The 9,369-nt window shown below is 40.4% G+C and overlaps 1 pseudogene; it reads left to right on the top strand.

Annotated features, from left to right (window-relative positions):
* The first annotated feature begins 1,226 nt into the window (after positions 1-1,226).
* Positions 1,227-6,268, top strand: LOC147666711 (up-regulator of cell proliferation pseudogene; annotated as a pseudogene).
* The last annotated feature ends 3,101 nt before the right edge of the window (positions 6,269-9,369 follow it).

Below are 9,369 nucleotides of genomic sequence, written 5' to 3'. Positions count from 1 at the left end.
TGTAAAGTGGCAATTAAGAAACTGGAGTTTGCATTTACCTCAAACTAGCGCTCTCTTACAAAGATATGATTTTGGGGCATAAGACAAAAAGCAAAGGAAACTATTGAAGATTTTGCCACTACTTTTCTGAAAAAAAGATAACAAGCAAGGGACTCAAGGTCGGGAAATATGTTCTGTTGGCAAATCCGGGGAAGTTAAAAATCTCTAGGGTCAATGTTTTAGATGTGGCATTACGGGGCCTTGCAAGACACATGCAAAAAATGTGGTCGCAGAGGTCATTGCATGAAATATGGCAGATCTATTAGCAATACTAGAGAGACAAGTGTGGTCAAGGAAATAAAGAGAAAATAGTGTTACAAATTGGTAACAACAACCCAGGTAATCCTATTGAAAAAGTGTTCATCAAAAATGTGCTAATTTTAATTATATTCATTCTTGTTCCCATTTAAATATCATTTCACAGGAGTTGTTTGATAGTAAGTTGAAACAGAAATGTAAATCTTCGAATAATTTATATTACACTTAGGAGATTGTGCACTTTTGGCTGCATTATTGCGGCATGTTGTCATATTCGTAACATTTCTTTCCAGCCTTTGTTAGACATGTCAGATTTAGGGTGGTCTTCACCCAACATTTTGCCTTCCTAATTCACTTTTTCTAACCTCGTTTTTGCTGGTATTAGGCCTCTGCACACTTTAACAGTGATTGTGCTCTCTCACAAGTAGATATTCGTTGAAAATCAGTCCTTTCTCTTGAGAGTCCTTTGTGAGAAGCCCAAACAATTTCTTTTAGGAATCTGGGAGAAGCACCCTGTATGGTCTCTTCTAGGAAAGTGGAAGTCCTATTGTGGACTAAAATAGTATTTAGATTTAAGAAGGCAGCAGTGTCTGTCTTTGAGGAAAGGGTTCAACTCATTGCGTAAATAATAGTATAAGGGAGAAATGTCCGCAGGTGTGAGCCCTTTTCAGTTGCAGACTAGTGGTAAATGCCTTTCCCAGAATGTCACTTTCTGACTAGGAGTTAATTGCATTTTACTTCTGATACTGTTCCAACAGCCTAACTTTCAATGTAAATAAAACTGAACTGTGAATAATAATGGAAACCTTGATTTTGTGTTTACAGATAACATAAATGAAGTTTTGTCCAAGATAAGTCTAAAGAGTCATCAGCTAAAAAGGCTAACCCTGAGAGATGTCCTTGAAACTGGTCCTGAAGATAGACCCAGCTCTTTGTGCTTCACTATGGAAGATGTGCTGCAGCGCTTCCTGAAGAAGCTCCTGAGCCTGAATGTAACCGCAAGAGACACAAGTGTAACAATCAACTCGAACGTAAAGGACGCCGAAGGAGAGACTAATGACCAACTTGATGATGATGATGCAAGCAGTGATAAAAGCCTCCCTGAACGCTGTATCAATCCCTTGGATGTTCTCTGTATCTTATTGAATTGTTCAGACAGCTTTTTACAGCAAGAGATTTTGCTTAAAATGTCCATGTGCCAGTTTGCTCTTCCCCTCCTGCTGCCTCCCAGTGAAGTCAGTAAGTGCACACTCATGCTGTGGGCCATGAGGGACATTGTTAGAAAATGGAGGCCTCACTCTCTGAGAGACACCAGAGGGTTCAAGGAAGAGAGCCTGGTGCTCACACCGATGCCCACAGTTTCCTTTGTGCGTCTGGGGAGCTGCAGCTTATCCAAGTCCAAAATTCTGAATGAGGTTCTCAGCCCCCCTCAGCAGCACCATGACTTCTTCCTCCATAGAGAGATGGGATGTGGGAATGTGCCCCGGAGGATCTCTGATGGATTAGTGGAGATTTCCTGGTATTTTCCAGGTGGTATAGTGAATTCCGATATTTTCCCAACACCAGTAGCTGTAGCCAACCTCAGAGGGGATATTAGATCTCATTGGCAGCAGTTTAGCTTTTTAACAGCGATCTCATCCGCTGTGTTCATATACGTTGAACATATTGGTGCCAGTGAATATGAACTACTCTCAAGTTTGAATTCTGAAACAAAATATTATTTCATCATTCCTTCTGAAACTGATAAATCCTTCGAAACCATCAATTTTATTAAAGAATTGGCTGGACATTTCAAAAGGCCTCAGTTTCAAACTCTAAAGAAAGGTAAAAACATTAATGATGCAACATTTGCAAAGAAACTGTTATCTATAATGTTTCCTATAGTAGAGAACCCCCCGATTAGTCTGTGTGTTGAAGGAATGGCTGTCATTGCACGTGAGCTTGGAATAAGAGTAGATGAGGATAATGAAGAATGCCAGAGAGCCAAGCAGTGTGTTCATGAGATCACTGGAGACATCAAAGATATAGCAAAGTACAAGGCAACAACGATGAAACTACAAGGGGAGCCATGGAAAAAACTGGGTAAGATAGAGAAAGAACTTTGTAGACTAAAAAGACCGGGAAAAGCCCATACAGAAAACTATAAATCACAGCAGAAAGAGGAATTGCTGAAAATACGCAAGCTGCAGAATGAAAACGAACTTACTGATGGAATGATTACATTTATCAATGGTATAGGATGTATGAGTAAAGTGGAGAAACATTACTTTCTGAAATGGATGAAGTTTGAGCTTGATTCCATTGCTAGACACAGTCTTTCCAATCTTAGAGATGAATACAAAGCAAAGTCGAAAGACTCCAAAAGTGACCCCAGGGAGCTGGAAGAATTAGACAAAAGAATATCTGAGAGTTCCCTCGGGGTTGAGCACTTCATGCGTGAGCTGGGACAGTTTTATGAGGCTGAGTGTTCCATGGTTAAGGAAGGGAGAGTGCCAGAAGGGCGTAAACAATTTACTAAACTGCCGGGCATTGCTGCAGATCTCTTGCTAGAAGGGTTTCCTCTGGAGCTCATTGATGGAGACGCCTCCAACATCCCCCTCCAGTGGGTCAATGATGTCCTGACTGAGCTGAACTCTAAACTGCAAGGACACTGTCGAATGATTGTTGTCACTGTGTTGGGAGTGCAGAGCACTGGTAAATCCACTCTTCTCAACACCATGTTTGGGCTCCAGTTCTCTGTGAGCAGTGGGAGATGCACACGAGGGGCCTTCATGCTACTCCTGAAAGTGAAAGAAGACAAGAGGGAAGAGCTGGGCTGTGACTTCATCCTTGTCATCGACACCGAAGGCTTGAAGGCCCCAGAACTGATGAATCTAGAGGACAGCCATGAGCATGACAATGAGCTGGCGACCCTGGTGATTGGACTAAGTGACATCACTATTGTTAACATGGCCATGGAGAATGCCACAGAGATGAAGGATGTTCTGCAGATTGTGGTCCACGCATTCCTTAGGATGGACAAAATAGGGGAAAAGCCAAACTGCCAGTTTGTGCACCAGAATGTGAGTGATATTTCAGCTCATGATCAAAACATGCGCAACAGGAAACATCTCCTGGAGCAACTGAATGCAATGACAAAGGCGGCCGCCAGGATGGAGAAGCAGAGCTTGGAAATGACATTTTCTGACATTATGGTGTATGACCCAGACAAACACAACTGGTACATCCCGGGTCTATGGCACGGTGTCCCCCCCATGGCTCCAGTGAATCTGGGGTACAGTGAACATGTTCAGGACTTCAAGCGGTACTTGTTTCAGTTCATAAGAGAACGTCATATACAGGAGAAAGCTGTTATGACTATACCTCACTTTAAAGAATGGGTACAGAGTTTGTGGAACGCTGTCAAACATGAAAACTTTATCTTTAGTTTTAGAAACAGCCTGGTGGCCGAAGCCTACAACCAGCTGGCAATGAAATACAGTGAGTGGGAATGGGCCTTCCACAAGGAAATTCATTTGTGGGTTTCTGAGAAGGAAAATGAAATACAGAATCAGTCCATGGAAGAACTTAACAATAATACATTTCAGAAATTCAAGAAGGAATCTTTAGAAAAACTTAAAACAGGAGAAAAAAAACTTTTAGATTCTTTACAAACATATTTTGAAAGTAAAGTAGAAAATCTTAGTCTAATAGAAAATTACAGAGAGGATTTTATCAGGAACGCAAAAACTCTTGGGAGTGAACTTGAATATTATTCATTCAGGAGATGGGAAGAAGCCATTCGGATCCAAAAAGGAAAACACAAGCTGAAAGACCTGCAGGAAGCCTACACTAAAACTATTGAGGAGAAAGTGGTCAAACTGTTAGAAGAGTGCAGGAAGAGAGATGATCCCCTAAAAGAACAGGACCTGGAAAAAGAATTTGAAAAAATGTGGGAAGATACTCTATCAGAGTTACATCTTAGCCCACTGGAGACAAGAGAGGTCCATGAAGACATGTTCTTGGTGCTTCAAAAGGATTTAGGCACCCTTGGAGCTGCAGCGAATGCAAGGGTACAAACCACTCCCAATCTGTTGAGTCATGGAAAAGGAGAGTTCTCTGTGATTAACGATCATTTTGATTCACGCATTCATGAATGGAAGGGCCTTAAAGAAGTATTCACAAAGGAGTGTTGGTATAAAACAGAAGATCTTGTGAAGTCTTTAGAAGATGAGTGCAGAAAGTATATCACAAACAAGGTGGATACCAAAGCGGATTATGATGAAACCTACTGCCGAGAATTACTGAACATCATTAATGAACGGCTCCAGCAAAAGGCGACTTCAAAACTTCGGACCAGTGTTCCTTTTGCCGTGGATTTGAAGCTTCACATCTTTGGGATAGCTGCTCCATGTTTTCAAAGGATGCATGAAGATTACTTACGGGAGAACGGCCCCCTATTACGCCTGAGAACCTTCAAACCACAGTACTTCTCTGTTTTTAAAGACTTGTACTTGCAGAAGGATAAAAGTCAGAAGAGAGCCTAAGAATTCTGCGTCCAGTGCCTGAAGCCGGCTCTGATGGAGTACGTTTATAAGAGGCTCGGTATAGAGATTGTGGACGACATCCTCAGCAGTGGGCGGTCCAAGGAATACAGCAGCCGGATGTTTTTTCAATTCACTGTACTGGACACACTTCTGGAGGAAAACATTTTTACAAACTATGTTGAGTACATTAACAATTACGTTGCTTTTGTCAAAGGCCGGATTTGGACCCACATTTTACATCACTACAAAGGAGGGAACCAGTTGAAAACTTTGGAAAAAATTGTTCTATCTGACATCACCAAGAAAATCAGAGACATTTTTAGGGAAGTAAACCATTTAGCAACATTGTCTGACTTCTTAGAAAACTTCTGTCATCTTCTAAAGGAGCACCTGGTGATCTCCAGGGATAGTTTACAGGTTGTTCTTTTTCAAAACACAGCTGAGATTGACAAGTTTTCTGCTGATGTTCTGTTCTTTCTATCTGAGATAGAACGTGATATTTTGTCAGCGTTTAAAGACTGTGACATAGAGGCGAAATTCTCTAAACTGACCTTTAGGCCAGAGGACGAGCTCTTCAAGAAAGTGTTTGGATGTGGGGAGCAGTGTCCATTCTGTAAAGCCCCCTGTGAGGCTGGAGGTCAGGCGCACACCGAGCACTTCGCAACCGTCCATCGACCGCAGGGATTAGGTACATACAGGTACATACACTCCGAGAAACTGGTGTATTCTTTGTGCTCCTCAGACGTAGCATCTGAAGGGAGGTTTAGAAATTCAGACACTGAATGGGAATTTCATCCCTATAAGGATTATCGTACATTTTATCCTGATTGGTCCATTCAGCCGGATCCCAGCATCGCTGCCTCAGATTACTGGAAGTTTAATTTTAGTCTCTTTAATGAGGATTATGCAAAGGAATACTCAGCCCTGCCAGCTGATCTTCCAGGGGACTGGAGACAACTGACACAGGCACAGGCGCGGGAAAGTCTGCAGGAAGTCTTCAGAACAAAAGCCAATTAGAATAAACAAAAGGACACTTTCATTTTCATTGAATTTAGATATACGAACTCTGCCATCAATCATAATTAAAACCATTTTTCAATGTGGACGTCTGCCAACAAACCCATTTATTTTCCTACAGAAAATGTACTTTCGGTATTTTACATAATTATCCAAGGTCTTCATTGCATGGAAAAGAATGCAACTTATTTATTAGGGACACCTTGTGTACTTGACTTACAATGCAAACTTTTACCCTGCATGTCATTACAACGCAAGTTTCTACAACGACTTGATGCCAGGGGTGCGCTGGAGTTTGGAATAGTATAATTTACTATTCCAACTCCAGTCTGTGCAACAGTTGGGAAGGAGTTGTAGTCATATCCAACACTATAAACCCCCTACAGCCAGCCATTTCCTTGTAATGGCATGCAGGGTAAAAGCATGTGTTGTAAAGCATGCGTTGTAACAGTTGTTTTCCAAATATTATTGACTATTTATAACCAGGTCTATTAGACTAAATGGATGGTGGGCTTTTCTTATCTCAGTAACCTTCTGAAACACAGATGGAGCTGAGAAACATGCCATGCCTGCCAGTGGCTACCATATCAGATTAGGAATAGCTGAATTCAGTGGGTAGTGCTATATGCGTCATAATACTGTATTTCACCTAGCTGGATGTTGAGAAACATGTTACACTTTTCCTCAGTAAACTGAATAGTGAAATATTTATCACACTCTTGTATTACTTATGATGGTGCAGTTTTTCTTGTGATCTCTTGAATCAATGGTAAAGACATGTGGGACCTTAGACTGCAGAGTGTATTGAGAGCTGCCTTTTCCTAATTCTAACGTTTCGTCTATTGTCTCTAGCTCACAGTAGTGCAGTAAGTCTGGCCACATTATTGACAACTGGTGAAATGTAGCCACTGAGGATTATGCATATCCTGAACCTTACTTTGCCATGCCTGCTTTAATGAATTCTTGCAGTTCTTCGTGCATTTCTTTGGCCCCAGAACAGCAATCTGACCGCGTTCAATGATTAAAGAAAACAAAGGTCTCCTTGTTGAGGTTTTATCTTATATCATTAATGCACCTGTAAAGAGATGCTCTTATCCATGGAAGATAAAACAAGGTGCTATTATCTCAGTTTACAAAAAAAGATCATTGGAACCCAGCAAACTTCTGGCCATTGTCAATACTGGTACAGGAGACCGAAGCAATGGTAGAGATTATTGACATAGTGATCTCAACAACCTTACTCAGATTTGTATTTGGAGTGCATGTTCACCCAGAAGGGAATCTTGGTGTTGATTAGCAGATGTTTATATTTACCCAATTCAATGGTTTTCATTTTATTGACCTCGCAAGTATAAAAGGCAGAGTGGGCTTGCCAGAATTTGAACCAGTGACTTTGAGATCAAACACATGTCGCTGCAGTTCTACCAAGCCATCAGACCCAACTGGGGTTCAGAATTAGTAGTCTATCACTGCATTGGATTGACTCTTTCCTACTAAGCTAAGGATAAGGAGCATGTGGGGCAATTTACAGCTCCAGTGGGCGCACTCGGTTGTTGAGTCTGTAAAGGTTCTAAACTTTCCCATTTCTGCTTTAGTTTTTTTAGTCTTGACTGCTCAATGGCTTGGCTTGTGGTATTACATGTACACTCTTAAGATGATGCCCAGTTCTTAGACTGGGAAACAGCAACCAATGCTTGGGTGAAAGATCAGTAGTTATTTGTAAATTGTGATAACTTTGGGATTCTGGTGTTGGAGTGTAGCAGGAACATCTTCCTTTTATTTCCCCCGCCTTCCTGGGCCGCTCTCTCACTCCTATCATTACTGTTCTCCAAGAGACATGCTCTCATTTTCGATGATCACTCACCCTTTGAAACACAGATTCAAGCAGGGTTTAAGGCTGCACATTTCATCTACATGTGATGATGCTAATTGGATAGTCCTTGTCCCAAAGTAACAAACAGCGCTAGCACGAGCAGTTTTTTCAGCTAGATTTTAGCACGGTTTAACAGTGTGCTGCTGCCACGGCTTGAGCCAGCGCAATATTCTGTGGTTTGCATCTTTGGTGGTCTAATGAAGGAAGACACTGTGTAAGGATTGGGCAGTGGCTTATGGTTGTGTACTAACCATAGCCTTTCAAATTAGGAAGCCGATGTTGTGCCTTATATGGAACTTTATTTATCATCAGTCCTCCTCATACCTGATGAACTTGGCAAATGAGAGCAAATGCAACAGATCTGGGCCCGATCAGAAATGACTATGACCAGGTGGAACTTTGTTAAGTTTAAAGGTCGCTCTAAAAAGATTTCAGTGCTAGAGTATGGAAATACATAGTTTGATACGCAGGTAATTCACAAATTGTCTTCCTTTTAAAGGAAACTCAATGATTCATTTTGGTTCTATTACATCAAATGGGAGGATGAAGAGCTCAATATTTAAAAAGGTCCAATGCCTATGCTCCTCCCAGAACTAAACTGACTTACCATCATAGTAGGAGTAGTTCCTCGTAGCCTACAAGGAACTCCTCCTACTTTGTTGGTTAGTAATTTCGGTTCTATCCATCCTCATCAGTGTATCGTGGGTCATCGGGGAGTACTGCATATACATTTTTTTTACGTTATACCAATTGTTATTATTATCTTTGGATTTTGATAAGGTGTGCATTCTGTGTAGAATTTAACCAAACACCTTTGAACTTTAGTTCCAGAGAGTTTATACATTTTATTTTCATTTACATTTATGGCTACTTTGCATTTCTACACATAAACTGTACTATTATGTGTAACTTATACCTCAATTGTATATTTTTCTAATTTCTTTAGCTGTTTGGTCTGTGTTATAATGTGTGATTTTTTTGTACAGTGATAGCTTATACGCTTTTACTCTTGTACTGGCTGCCATTGTACATTTTCTACAAATAAAAATTAAACAAATAAATATTTAACAGAATTAAGAATTTTTTAAATGGTATTGGATTGATGCAAACGGACTATTAGTACAAAATATCGATTGTGTATCCCCTGCTAATTAATGCGAGAGGATGCATTTTGCCAAATGATGATCAGGTGTCAGTAGTACTATCTATTTTGTTTTTGTATTTAAAGTATGCCTTTAATAAATGCAGTGGTATATTCCCAGTGAAGAATCTTGTTCAAGAATAACATAAAAACATGCTAAGTGAATATCAAAAGGTTTTATCGATTCGCGATGTATGATTTGTTCTAATTGTCACAGCTTAATATTTCTGTGTGTTTAATACAACTTAAAACAAGTATGGACCAGAACACACATAGGTGCTTCACAAGTTGTCATGAATGGCAAGACTGATTTGACATATATGGCAGTGGGTGATGTTCTGGATAGCAAACGCTGAAATAAATAGGTTGTAAAGTGCCGTAGATAGTTACTCTTCAAAGTTAAATAGAATTATTAAATGGGATACGTTTATGTCAATTAACTCTTCTGGTGATTGCTATGAATTCTAAATTGTGATTATGTGTTCATTTGCACGTTATTGCACTATTTATCGGTT

Source organism: Lissotriton vulgaris, unplaced genomic scaffold, assembly GCF_964263255.1.
Source record: "Lissotriton vulgaris unplaced genomic scaffold, aLisVul1.2 SCAFFOLD_1081, whole genome shotgun sequence".
In the NCBI taxonomy this organism is placed as follows: Eukaryota; Metazoa; Chordata; class Amphibia; order Caudata; family Salamandridae; genus Lissotriton; species Lissotriton vulgaris.
This window is presented reverse-complemented; position numbering and strand designations above follow the sequence as displayed.